Source organism: Alosa sapidissima, chromosome 4 (genome assembly GCF_018492685.1).
Source record: "Alosa sapidissima isolate fAloSap1 chromosome 4, fAloSap1.pri, whole genome shotgun sequence".
Taxonomy (NCBI): domain Eukaryota; kingdom Metazoa; phylum Chordata; class Actinopteri; order Clupeiformes; family Clupeidae; genus Alosa; species Alosa sapidissima.
This window is the reverse complement of record NC_055960.1, coordinates 12,123,505-12,137,882: the sequence shown is the minus strand read 5'-3', so window position 1 is coordinate 12,137,882 and position 14,378 is coordinate 12,123,505. Positions and strand designations below refer to the sequence as shown.

The following is a 14,378-nucleotide window of genomic DNA, read 5'->3' as shown; positions in this document are numbered from 1 at the left end:
GGTGGAGGCCAAGGGAATCCCTGTTTAAACATCTTTTAATGGGGGGATGGGTCACCTGCCTGGCTACAGGCTCGGGATGAGAGAATGCTCTCTGATCAATGCTAACAAGCTCCCAGTCCCATTTTTCAATCGGCCATCAAAGAAACGTGCCATTATGATCTATATGAGAACAACTTGTTTGTGTGTATCTAGCAGGGTTAATGTTGTTTCCCTGAATTTCCCCACATGAGTTGTGCTTTTCATTTGGGAGTTTTTGTATTTTCTTTATTTTCCCACAGGAATCTAAGTAAGGGGTAAGGGGGTGTGGTGTAGGTGTGACGTGGGGCTATGCCCCGCGAAAATGAACTTTTAACCAAGTGTCCCACTACCCTAGTCTCTCTTGTCAGATATCACGCAACAGGAGCATCTGCATGTGATAACCTGTGTAGGCTACGAGAAATTAACGAATTCAGTAAGATCCAGTTCAGACGTCATGTCGCATTATTTCAACTTTTCTTTTAAAAAACACAGCACAACGCAGAGGATTTTGAGGGAGAGTAAAATATTCCCGTTACATGTAGATATTGAATGAAGAGCGATCGTGTCTTTGAAGTGTAAATGTCTACACGTCTGCAGTGTGGTTACTACAGTCGTCTATTCTGTGCTGATGTGGAAAGCAACCTGCTGTGCTGTGTTGTGGCATATAAAAGGGCTACATGGACAATGATTGACATTTGGTGGACATTTCAAGCAGTAAAAATGTCAATCTTGTTTAAATGAAGTTGAAACATCGAAAATGGGCAAGTCTTCTCTGTAAAAGTCAGAGCATCTGGAACAACAATTTGCATGGCAAAAGTTTCTTGAACGTTTTTTTTTATTTTTTGAATCTATTTTCCTGTAGGTTAGAAATAATTAATTTGGCTCTTTTGATGGCGCATTCTCTTATGAATACTAAAGCACCTCTGTATCTCTGCCAGGCATCACGTGGCATTGTGCTTGAAGCGAACACATGCGGGGAGAATGAAAGGCAGCTCGTATCTACAAGGTCATGTTTGTGCAATCAGTTCACATGCTGTCAAGGAGCCGTCCAAGCGCTGATGAATGACAACTGCAATTCTTTTTTTTTTTTTTTTTTACAATGGTGCTATGTGATGCTGAGATTTCTAGGTATAATGAGAAATGTTGCTCTGCCACAGGCTAGAAATGTACTGCAAAATACTCAATGCCTTGAACTTGCACCCATACAGGAAGTAGTGACAAAAGCTGTTCAGTGTGTGTGTGTGTCTGAATGTGAGTGTGTGTGCGTGTGTGCGTGCGTGCGTGCGTGCGTGCGTGCGTGCGTGCGTGCGTGCGTGAGTTAGTTTGTTTGTGTGTGTGTGTGTGTGTGTGTGTGTGTCTGTCCCTGTGATATAATCTGTCCCTTTGGACATCACAAACCTTTGTCCACTACATAACAATAAAATGAGGCAAAGACAACTTCATATTTTTGTTGCCTTCATGATTTCCTTAGTTCCTTATATTAAAAAGGAGATATCAATTATCATAAACAACGACAAGCCAGCTGGAACCTGCCACTCGTTTTCTCTCCCTCTTGTGCGCGCTCAGACGCATTCTCAATTAAATAGAGTAGCATATGTTCAAGTTATGGAGAGGACCCCCAACATGCTGTTGGTGCATTTTGACTGTAACAAGAGTGAAAAGCAGTTTGCAGTAAAGCTACTATTTATTGGCTAAATGTTGGTCCCTCTGTCTCTTGGTGCCCTACGCACAGTGCATGAGGCGTGTGGTGGTAGCAGCAGCACTGATCACTGTGCTTCAACATCAGGCAACTTTTAAAACTGAAACATTTCGCCTACAAGCTCCTCGCGGTTCCTCTCCATCTTCAGCTAACTCCACAGATAGTAAAATAAACTCTCAGGCTTGCGGCTTTAGGTTTTGCGGTTTCCGCTACGTAACATCAGGAAATAGGTAAACACAATGCGTTATTTGCGTTAAAGAAGCACTATGCAGCAATACCGAATATGCAACTTTCTGTTCCCGGTCCGAGGAAATCCGGATGTTACTCAGCGGAAGTATCCAATTGCGCCCAAATACCAGCAAGTCCGAGAGAAGTCTGAGACCATAGAAAAACCCTCTCGAGTCTGCCATAGCTGATAAACTAGTTACTTGGTAATTGATTCCAAATATAAATTATTAATTAAATGGAGTCAGATTAATCGAGTTTGTAAAAATAACATTACCATTTAACTCTTCGCCCTATTTGTCCATTGTTGTTCACATGCGCGATCAACAGGAGAACTAGCCGGCACTTTGGGTTTGCTCTCTCCTTTCATGTGAGGAAAGCCAACGACGTGTATCCATGTCGCGTGGGTATATTTTCTCCTCCTTACACACATCAACACTTCATGCTCTGCATCCATACTGTTCCAGGATAGCCATGTAGAAACATGAAAGGCATTTTGACCTTTTACCTTCTTTTATTTGATATATTTTTACATTTGACAGACAACATAATCTAAAATATAACATTTCCAACATGCTCCTTTAAACGTTAAAACACTGAAGCACAGGCCTTGTGTGTTATGGGATCAGAACTTCGAGACCATACGATTGTGTAGGTCTCTACATAAAGTAGTGAAGTGGAATTGAAACTGAATTTAACGGTAAGAGGAAGGGAGCCGGAGAGCCGTCTCTGGTTCACCGAGGAGAACACGCTTGAGGAGAGCCAAAGCCAACAGTGGCCAGAGAAAGTGGGGGAGAAAGAAAGACAGAGAGAGAGAGAGAGGAGAGTGAACAGGGAACCACCAGAGCATCACAAACGGACTGGGAGGTCTGTCTGTGGAGTGTCCGTCTGCTGTTTGTGTATTTGTGTGTGTGAGAGAGAGACACAGCGAGAGAGAGAAAGGGTGTCTTCTGGCTCCTCTCCACACCCACACACTTCCGCATTAGGAAACCCTGTCCAGCTCATGCGCTGGACACACGTTACACAAGAACACCACCCATACCACGCACCAGGGCTAGCCGGCTAAAAACACACACTAACTAACTCAGTTTCATCTCCCACCCAACACACAAGCACAGACACACATTATACAATCTAAGCACCACGGTCTCTCACTTTTTCTCTTACCAATCTCAAACACACACCGACACACACACACACAGAAACAGCAGAGAGGTGCCCGTCTCCCACTCACATACATTACACAACTGCAGACACATACGACGTTACGCAACAATTCTAATCATCGAGACACTCACACACACCCCACAAGTGTAGGCAGAGACGTATGTAGGCAGAGGCATACAGTATATTGCGCGCCATCTATCTGTCTCAGTTTTACACATTTTCTTTCTCTCTCTCTCTCTCTCTCTCAAACACACACCCATGCACACACACACAAACAAACACACAAATGAACCATTTTCAGAGGGAAAACTTCAATGGATTTGTGAATGGAGACTAAGATTGTTATCTGACCCAAAATGTCTGCTTCTTTTTAAAAAAAAAATATATATATATATATATATATATATATTTTAGGGAACTTGTATGCCTTTAATTTGATAGGACAGTGAAGAGGGTGACAGGAAGCAAGTAGGAGAGAGATGGGGTGGGACTGGGAAATTACCCAGGACAGACTCGAACCCGGGTCCCCATTGGCACATGATATGGGCGCTGTAGCCAGTTGTGCCACAGCGGCCCTGTTTTAAAAGTACATTTTCCTGGTCTATGTTTTCAATATACATTTTGTTGAGGATTCAGCACTCAGTTATTGCAGGGAGTTGAGCTTGTTTGTATAATAATAATAATTTTTCTGTGAAAGGAATGAGATGTAATACAAATGTCCTGAACAAGACTTAAGCAGGAGCTGTGAGGAAGGACAGGGGTTGGTGGTGGTGTGAATTTGGGGGACCCATGAGATGATTTTGCGCAAGACACAGTGGACCAGGCTTTGGAAAATTGGTTTAATGTATTTGGTTAAAGTCCCTTTCAACATTTCACTTGACGGCTTCAAAGTAATTCCCTGCTTACAAAGGTCTTTTCTCACAAATGGTGGGCTTTAACATTTCAGCATGGAACCGACTTTGGTCAAGGCACTGATGAGGTCCTTGGAGTATTACTTTGATGGAGGTCTGCTGAGATTGAGATTAAGATTCTATTAACGGCACAAATACAGGAAAAAGTCTCAGCTAGGCTCTGAGGACCCAAACTTCAAAATAAGCACACTGCTTTTATAACTCCAATAAAAACAAATTAAAACTAGGGGGGGAAAGTGAGATAAAGAAAAGCACTGAATGAATATTTAACAGACAAATACTCCAAACGATTAATCCTACTAAACATCTTCATATCCTGCTTCAGTGATGCATTATTCAAATGTGAGTGTGGGGGTGAGAAATGGGAAAAGAAATATGACAATTAAAGCACTAAAAAACACTTTAGGATGTTGGTGGGTGAGATGAACTCTGCATACATCCGGAGTCATCTCTGAAATTACTCAAACTGTTCAAAGCACAGAGCAGGCAGGACGCAGCAGCAGTGAGAGAAAGAGAGAGAAAGATGGCAAAGAGAAATAATTTATTCAAACTCTGTTTGACTTGCTTACACGTCAGGAGTAATTACTCCTGTCCTCGATGAATGCTCCAATGGTGATCAGTGGGTACACAGGCAGGAAAAAGAAGAAGAGCATTAGTCCTCACAGAGCTCATTAATTCTTCCGTGATGAGACCCATTCAAAACTCTGATTTCACGCACGGTTGTGTCTCTATAAAACTTTTACTTGGGCACCTTTGAACATTCCCCAGCTGTATTTTATTTTCAGACTCTAAGGAGATCGAGCAGCAGGTGTGAGCCATCTTCCTTTTGGTGAACCTAAGGCAATGGAGGAAAAGGTGTTGATACTACTAAGGATATTGACTTCAATGTGGACGTTGCAAGGCCGTATTGATTTGAAAAGTCGTGTTTTTTAAAGCGTCAGTGTCAGCGCTGGTGTCAGTACCATACAGGCTTAAATCAGACACTTCCCCTCTGGGTGCCTCCTCCAATCAAACTCTACTTCAAAGAATATAAAAGGTGTCGCCGTTTCAAAAAGGTGGCAGTTCAGTTGTAGACTTATTTCCAGGGTACCTGTTGGAACCTTTTATCTCTGCATGGGGTCCATTGTAGTGCTGTGCTGTGCTTCAGGATTAAAAGGATGTCAGAACTCAGGTGAGCCATGCCGTCTCATGTAGGGCAGTCACTCCAGTTTCTTTTGTGATTCCCGAGTGATAACTGTATCTTCTGCCATGTCTTACATTCCCATGTAACAACTGCCTAGTGTCTGCCTGCAGTGGGGGAGGGCGGGGGGACTTCATGTCCGGCTTCGCCTGGAGAGTGGCTCACCTCCAGGAGATGCATCCCCCAAAGAGGTGACATGAGCTTAACCCTGTCTTCTCTGGTGACCGTGGCATATATTGCAGTTACTATGGTGACTCTTCATTCGTCATCACAGGCCAACCCAAAGAGGTCTGTAGAGACGGAGCTGTGCTCTATTGCGAGCCTGACACCAATACTGTATGAGTGTGGCGGTCATTGCACTCAACTATTTAACAAGAAATATTGTATACTGTACAGTCATTCTATGAAATGGGTGCCATTTGCATCCACAACATTTGATGAGGTGCATAAGGCACAAACTAGAGCCAAAGTGTGTTTCTAAAGCGTATGTGGAGATACGTTGAGCCTCGTAAATGGTGTAAAACAGTGACTTATTTGCATGGCTAGGCCGATGCCCGAGGCACCCCCATTGAAAAAGCTGTTGGTAGCATCGGCTAACTAGCACCCGATTTTGGAGTGCAGGGGACAAGCCGAGATGGGCTATGAGACATACGTTCACACTCGGTATCATGTTTCAATACACTTTAGGTCAATATCACACCGGAATTCTCCTTTAAAGTTAAAAGTCAGTGATTTTTTCCACGACAATAGCCTACTGTCATGCAGTTAATGGGATACTGTGCAGAGTTGGAAAGTTAGGTCAACTTGGAAACTGTTTCTCCTGTTGAGTTGCCTGATGGTAGGCCGTGGCTTACACCTGCAGTTCCCATTTCTCCAAATCATACATAATTACATGCACAAATAGTGCTACACGAGGGAAATCAGTGTGGTGTCCGATGTGAAAAAAAAAGGTATAAATCTAGCGTACACATTTCCATGAATCACGGATGTGTTGATGACATAAATTAGGAAATATTAGAGGACTTAATGAGACGTGATGTTGAAATGCATGCCGATGCCATTTAACCCAAATGCCCCAACAGCAGCACGGGAGAGGAGAGCTTATCTGACAGAAGATCTGCATTGTCTATAGTGAGGTAATGTTAGATTACATTGCAAAAATATCACCATGCATTCATAACCTCGTGATTCAGTGAGAGTGATCCCAAAACATCGGAAAGTGACATTTCTGTATTACATTTTGTCAAGAGGAAAAATCAAGCAAACTGTTCCTAACTGACTATAGCGTTGTGAACCGTTCCTGGCTGCGCCTGGCAATTCCGCCATCATAATAGCAATCCGCTATGGAACAAGCGTGCCTCTGGTTAAAGGGAATGTGAGATGACGCTCTGATTGGTTTATTGCATGTTACGCCCGAACCACACCCATGAGTAATGTAGCTACTACAGACCACCCCATTTTAGATTTGCGTCATCGGTCATCGAACAAGTCATCATCCCGCCGGTAAAATAGAAACAGCGCCCAAGATCCGCCCACAAAGCGATTTGCGCAAAGTCAATTGTGCTAAAGTGCAAGATAGAGCCCCAAGTGTCATTACCTATTGAGCTGGAGTTAGGCAAAAAGGGCATCAGAGCTGCTGCTGCGGAGATCCAGATTATTAGCCAAGTTGAACTTGAACTTGTACAGTCCAGCAAACACCTCCATCCTGCAGGGCTAGTGATGGAAATGGAAACGGCGCTAGCTCACAGGGAGAGTCTATTCTGTTTTCATCTTTAATTCCACCAAGACGGCCTTGCCCTCTTCCCACTGTTGAGGAAAGGGGTATTTGTAATGATTTTTTTTTTTTTTCAAAGTAGAAGACAGCGTCTGGTGTGTCTGTGTGTGTGTGTGTGTGTGTTTGTGTATGCTCCACGGGAGCCGCTGTTTGAAGGCAGATATTCATCAGGAAGAATGGGCGGTTTGAGGGGTGGAAGAGATGGAGAAGGAGGAGGAATACGAGGAGGAGGTGGGGGAGGGCGGAGGAGGAGGAGGAGTGTTTTGTTGACAAGCTGAATCTGTCCCACAGAAGGAAGCCTCTAGCTCTCCCCCTTATCCCATTTTAGTGATTTTCCCTCCCACCTTGTGCTGAAGGCTGACAGGATCAGAGGCGATGTTGGGAGAATGGCAGCAGGAACAGCTCATTCAATTACGCCACCTCCGCGTGAGAAGCTGTCATGTGCGGCAGAAAATGAAAAGGGAGATGGAAGCTGGGGAGGAGGTGGTAGGTGTGGGGGGGCGACCGGAGCAGGACAGGAGATGGAAGGATGGGAGCATTAGGAACAGGAGATGGAAATTGTCGTGTTGCGCCTTCGTTGTTGCTTGTGTCACCCACTTCAATTAGGGATGACAGCAGCAGCTCCTTCATGGCTTTTACCGGTATTGGCATACACATACATACACACACACACACAATGATTTTCATTTTGGTTCGTTCTGAGCAAAACCTCAATTTTTATGTTCCCATTATTTTTGCGTTGTCTCTCCTCTAAATGGTAACCATTTAGAGAGTTATAGAATTTAAAGTAAAGTAATTTAGACTACATAATTGTGAAAAGGCAGTCAGATAGTGTTAGAGGAAATCCATCTTACAAACTCAAAAATAACTGACTCAATTCAGCCTATAAGGGGTCTGGGGAACACTGTGTGAGTAGGTGACTTTCCAAGCCTATGGACTTTTGAACAATATTCAGAGAAAAGTTAATTGCAACAATAAATACAGTATGAGCCAGTTATCAAAAATTGAAAATAGCGGTTTCACTCTGGAACAAGTGAAATTGGTTTTGTTCCCATTTTCAGTTACGTTCATCCAACCAATTTTCTTCATTTCCACTCTTTAAACGATTTCTAATCCCTAACACACTCAAACAAACAAACACACACACACACACACAGTGGTTAGCATGACGACTGTTTCCTATTATGTTATGAGATATCCGATATAAGAGAGCTAAACAGATCTCCCTGTTGGCAAATTGCTGCAGAGGTATGATTCACAGGGGGCTTAAAATAACCAAACCTAATGAAACATCTGTGCTCTCGGCAGGAAAGCACTTTTAAATGGACACAGGTAATGAAACGCTAACAGATAAATGTCCTATAAACTATGAACTGCTTAAGTCATACAGGACCAGAAGATGACCATCTGGAAGAGGTCTTTCATCTTCTGCAACTGAAATAGAAGCATAATCATCTTAAAGTCCAATCTTCTGCTGGAGGATGGTGGTGATGGTGATTGGGTGGGGTGGGGGGGTACCTAGAGGTGAGGAGGCACAGCATTAACATCCCGCATTGTTCACAGCATGTTGTGCTAACTCAATTCACCTCCGGAGGCAGGACAGTCTGTGCCAGCGTGACAACGGCAAGACAGGACCATGAGAGACCAGAAAGAGTCCAGACACTCTGCGACAATTCTCAGACCCGCTCAACACCCCGGGATGGCTACCATAAAACACACGAGCGCTGGCCTTTTTCAAAAGTGGAACGGCGATTCATTATGCATGTTTGTTTTCCTTCAAGATGGAATGAGTAATTGGCCGGGTGGAGAGATGTCTGTGGGCTGCAGAAGGAGTGGGAGGCAGAATGGAGGCGAGGCTCAGGCTGGGCTTGTTATTAATTGATTTGTCATTTCATCAGCGTGCCGCTGTGAGTGCGCATCGGGTTTATTTGCTGTGCCCAGAGGGAAGCACAGGGGGAGGAAACGGCTTCTTCTGCTGCTGATTTTTTCCGGTTGCACTGAGAGCTCACAGGGAAGTCAAAACACACACCCAAGTTCAATGAGCAAGATAAGCAAGGTGGCTACAAGAAAAACTACTATTTCAAAAAACTCACTCTAAAGACTTCGGAGACCATGATGGAGTCTCAATGAACTCAATGAATGTAGTTTCTGTCCATTCGACTGAATCTGATGGATTCCCTTCATCTGTGAGGATCGGCAGAAGGCCAAGGGGAAGGCACATAATCCTTCTAGAACACAGGTTCTATTTTTGGTGGGTTGCCACTGTGGAACAGAAATCCCACTTTGATATTCATGAATTAAAAAAACGCTTCTAATGCATTGCAGCTGGCGCATTATAATACAACTCAGTGAAGAAAAAAAAAAAATCATATTCCCCATTCGAAATGAATATGTATTATACGTGGTAAACAGATCTGATAGATGTGAATTAGAATTAAATTAGAATAAATGTCTGGGGCCTCTAAACAAACACGACTGATTCACCTGTAGCAAGATTTCTCATAGTCCGCTAATGATTTCACGACAAACCGATTTAAGTTTATATGGCACTTTAATTTGATATGGAATAGCTTATAAATCAAGCTTGTGAATAATGCATACACCAGAGTCTAGTATGTACAGTATATTAAAAAATAACACTCATCTCATCAATGACTCCCTTTGTCACTGTTGAACCCCAAAACATAAAAATTACAGTCTGAAAAAGATGGAGAGCCTGCGATCACAGCGCCTGGTTAATCCACTTACACACTCAACCAATGAAACATACATCACAAAAGAAGCACCTTTGCTACCTCCCGTGACTCTTCCCATATGTGAATCTTCCCTTATTACATATTTATCCAGCACAGATAGTTAATTAAGTCAGTCTGTGACACATTATTACTGCTCTCAGTGAGGTGACTCAATAACCAGAAGCTATTGATTATTGGGTATTCTTCTAGTCCCATTCAATACATAAAAGGTTTTATCAGGCTAATGGCCGCAAATGGGGGAGCCGAGGCTGTAGTGGAATGGATGTGTGAGTACGGTGATTGGAGGCAATAACGTGGATTTCACATTGAGGTCTCCATAGAGACAGATTGACCTCCTTTTTTGCAATTCCAAGAAGCGAGCAGGCAGGGCAGAGTCTAAACATATGCACATCTTGAAGGAGCTGCAAAGACAAGCGCAACTCTTGAAACATGAATGAAAACAGCAGCTCACTCCACAGAATGCACAGTGATTCCATTTCTCATTCCTGTTCAAGAAGACTTTATTTGTTCATTTACAGTGAGAGCATCAACACCCCGGGATGGCTACCATAAAACACACGAGCATCAGTGTTGAATACAAATACTGCGACCGACTGCATGTTCGAGACATGAGCACTTTGACCCCTGTGGAGACTGACCTCTAGTAGACCTTTTTTCACCATCACGAGCAGCACCACCATAATGCAAATGCACGTGGTGCGTTACTCGCAGCAATTCCACCAGGACCAGCAGAGCACATCACAAGCCGGCATATCTGGGTCCATGAATAAAATAAAATAAAATAAACTCTTCCCAATTACGAGCAAGAACGATGCTCTTGGAGGGGAGAGAACCAGAGAGGAGAGGAGAGAGAGAGAGAGAGAGATTACCAAACAGACAGACCACCCTAGCGTGGTCCCTTCACCATTTCTCATTCAGCCTCTCACCCTCTGAAGCTCTCTATCCATCTAATCTGTTCTTAGGAGCAGATTGTCCCAAAAGGTGTTTTTAGTCAGCTATACGCGTAACACACCCATCAGTTCTGTATCCCTTCCCCCTCCGTCTCGTACCCTCTCTCACACTCACACACTCAACCACATACTGTACACACACACACACACACACACACACAATTCCTCCACATACCCAAAAATAGCTCATGGCAGCATTCTACCCTTCAGCCCCTGGTGTGCACCCCTCTCTCCCCCACCTGCACCCCGACGCTGTACTCCCCCCCTCATCTCCCCCACCTCCGCCCCAGTGCTGTGCTCTCCCCTTCTCTCCTCCTTCAGATCCGGAAAAGCGAGACGATCTATGCAGGGTGTCTCCCTCAATCCAGCCTCTCCCGCAAAGAGTGGGATGAAAACACTGAAATAACCTGCCTACCTACAGTACCTGCCACGCCAACAAGAAAATACACAGGGCCAAATTGTAGCGTGCTTAAACGTAGAAAGCAACTACAGAAAAAAACTGAACTGTTACAGAATTAACAGGGTTACAGGAATAACAGTATTAATTAAAAATAACAAAATTATTAAAAAAGAAACAATACAATAAAACAATAAAAAAAAGAAAACTAGAGAGTGGTCTAAACACTAATGTGTTTTCTGCACTGGCGCGACTAACACATAATTAGCATAAAACCAGCATGCCTGACAAGAAAACAGGCAAACAGCCGCAAATGTGTCCAGCACAGTCATATATATATGACAGAGGGTCCCTTGTTGAAGTAGACACCTCCAGTCTGGTCGGGTTGCAGCACAAAACACAGGGGGGTCGTGTGTCCCGCCCCCCATTGGTAAATAAATTGAACTGATAACCAGAGAGGAGGGTGGGTTATAATTAATGTCTGGCTCTTCTGTGTCCACACCCCAGGACCACTCCTCAGTCACAGAGACACAGAGACAAGACAGAGGGGGAGGTGAGGCGCAGATAGACACAGTGAGAGAGAGAGAGGAGGGGGCAGAGAGAGGAGGGGGCAAACAGAGAGATGAACTGAGCGAAAGAGTGCAGGAGAGACAAACAGATAGACAGACAGCTAGAGAGTGGGAGAGTAAAAACAGACATTGAGAGAGAGAAAGAGAGAGAGAGCTTGATGGAGAGACAGACAAATAGCAAGAGAGGGGAGAGTGGAAAACAGACAGAGAAAGAGAGAGACAGAGAGAGAGAGAGAAAGAAAGAGAGAGAGAGCTCCAGACATCCCCCTGCAGATGCCTCGCCCAGCCCGTATTCCCCCAGTCCTCCGCTCGGCGCACACGTATGTTTGTGTGGAGGGTGTGGAAGAGAGTGCTAGGGCATCTGTGGGTGGTTGGCATAAAGAGTTTCTGAAGCTAATTATCTATTTGGATGCAGATCAGACACCCAGGCGGGGAGAATCGTGTTCAGTGTTCACGCCAGCCATGCATTTCACGGCTTGTCGAACAGTCGATTTTTACTGGGAACTTCGAGGGGAAAAAAGAGAGAATGAAAGCTAATTGAAAAGAAAAAGTGAGGAGTTGCGCTGAACTGAAAAAGAAGGTGCAGTGTAATTCCTTATGAGTGTGTCAAGCATCTAATATTGCTGAAAGATTGAAAAGATGGAATTATCTCAGATGCAATTCTCAACCAAGGAAAAGGCCATCTCTTTTGTAAAGCTCATTTCACACTCAAACGCTGAGATGCAAAAAGTGTTTTACATACTGTATACATTGGCAAAAAAGCAATATCTAAAGATATGGAAAACACTAAAAAGATAAATCTTATATACAAATAGATTATTATGCAAGATTTGCAAGAGATTTTGCAAGATTAAAAAAGTAGACATTAGAAATAATGATTATTCTGGGGGAGCTGTGGCACAAGAGGCTGCTGCACATTCATATCAAAGTGCCCGAATACGTCATTTCCTTTTGTAAAGTGTTGAGCCTTGACTTAAAGAAGCCAGTACAGCGAGTGCCTGATGTACAGTCTACAGGGAGTCTGTTTATCCAAGGACAATACATAATAGCCTAATGCTGCTTTGTCACATTTGATTCTAATCTGTTGTGTTACGAGCTGAACAGTCACTAATGATCTAAGAAACCTAATAACTTCAAATGTATTTGAAACCTATACACAGTGGTTAATGATCAGATACACAGCACCTTATAATCAATTCTTTTACAATCAATTCTACTACCAACTGACCTAGAACGCAGTAATGTGCACTGCTTTTTGGATCTTTTGGAACATTCTAGCATGACACATGTTATTTTGTGGAGACAAGAAAATATATGCATAAATATATGCATTAGCACAATGCAATACATTAATACGGACCTGCACAAACGAATGCTAATTTAATGAACCAAGCAAAACATTGTGCTAATTTAATACCATGCCAAACCATGCTACATGCAAGCACCAGTGGGTCAGAACACAGGCAAAGAAGTTCTTAAAACACAAATTCCTTTAAAGTGACATTGTTTCCATAAAACTTCCGAGAATCATAAATGACTAACGGCTAATTCTGTCATGTTTCTTTTGATGCTAAATGAAACGCTACAGTACAGATTACTCAACTGATTTCTGTTACATTGCACCTTGCAATGTGTCAATAAATAACCAAATACTGGTATCATTCACCGCCTGTTCTCCTTGCATAGTTTCAGCTCTACGTAAAGCTACTGTGCTGCAGATTCAAATGAATGCCCATTGTATTGTATTATTATTGTACACAAAACCTTTCCTTTTAAAATGGCATGAAAGTAGTTACTGCTTTATTACCACTGGAATGATTACCGCATGTTTTTTTTGTTTTTTTTACTCTAGGGTCCTCAGGTGAGCCCTGACTCACTCCTCTCTGTTTCTAAATGGTACTATCTGTTTTATCTCTATTAGATGGAGGCCCGACCATTTGTTTCTTCGCTCAACTAAAACAAACGGAGGCTCTAGGGTACAATGCATATCACTGAGAAAGATATGTAGATTGTGAGTGTATGCATAGATTATGATATGATCAATTTGGTAGCTTCCATGTACAGTATTGGCCTTGTGGAAGTGGAGGGTCTCTACTGCTTCCAAAAAATCTAAAGGGAACATTTTTAAAACTGTCATACCATTACCTAAAGCACTCCCAAGAGGAATATTATCTCAAAGTAAAAATGGCATCTAATAGACACAGGGTGTGCTTAAAAATATCCAAATCACCATGTTTTAGCTCATTCATGGGGAAGAGAGCCATCATAAGGAAGCCCTGAAACTTCCCACAGGTTGCCATGGTTCCTGGAAAGTCAGTATTTTGACAGCACACCATGAAAAGATGACAGGTACTATTGTAGCAGCAGGTTACACTTTTGAACAGCTTTTTCAATTTAAGGTGGTTTACTACAATGTACAGAACAGGGCCTTTTGCATGTTATTGTAACTGAACGAATTGTATCCTCCATGAGGGTCAATGCTCTAGCCACATGTAAGCAGCCCTTATTAATATGAACCTGCCAATTATCATTCTGTGCAAATTAAAAGCACGTGATTTATTATGCACCTATACCAACAAATCGGCTAGTGTTAATTTCGTCAGAGACGAGAGGAAATATGTTTGTCAACGACCTTTTTTTTTTGACTAAGACGAGACGATGACGAGATGGCAGTAATGTCCTGAAAAACTGACTAAGACTATCTTAAGATGCATTATTTTTGACGAAAAAAG

General features: G+C 43.0%; 1 protein-coding gene across 1 annotated transcript in view; it reads right to left on the bottom strand.

Moving 5' to 3' along the window:
• The window catches only part of LOC121706784 (copine-9-like), a 104,677-nt gene that overhangs the window by 38,902 nt on the left and 51,397 nt on the right, over positions 1-14,378 (bottom strand).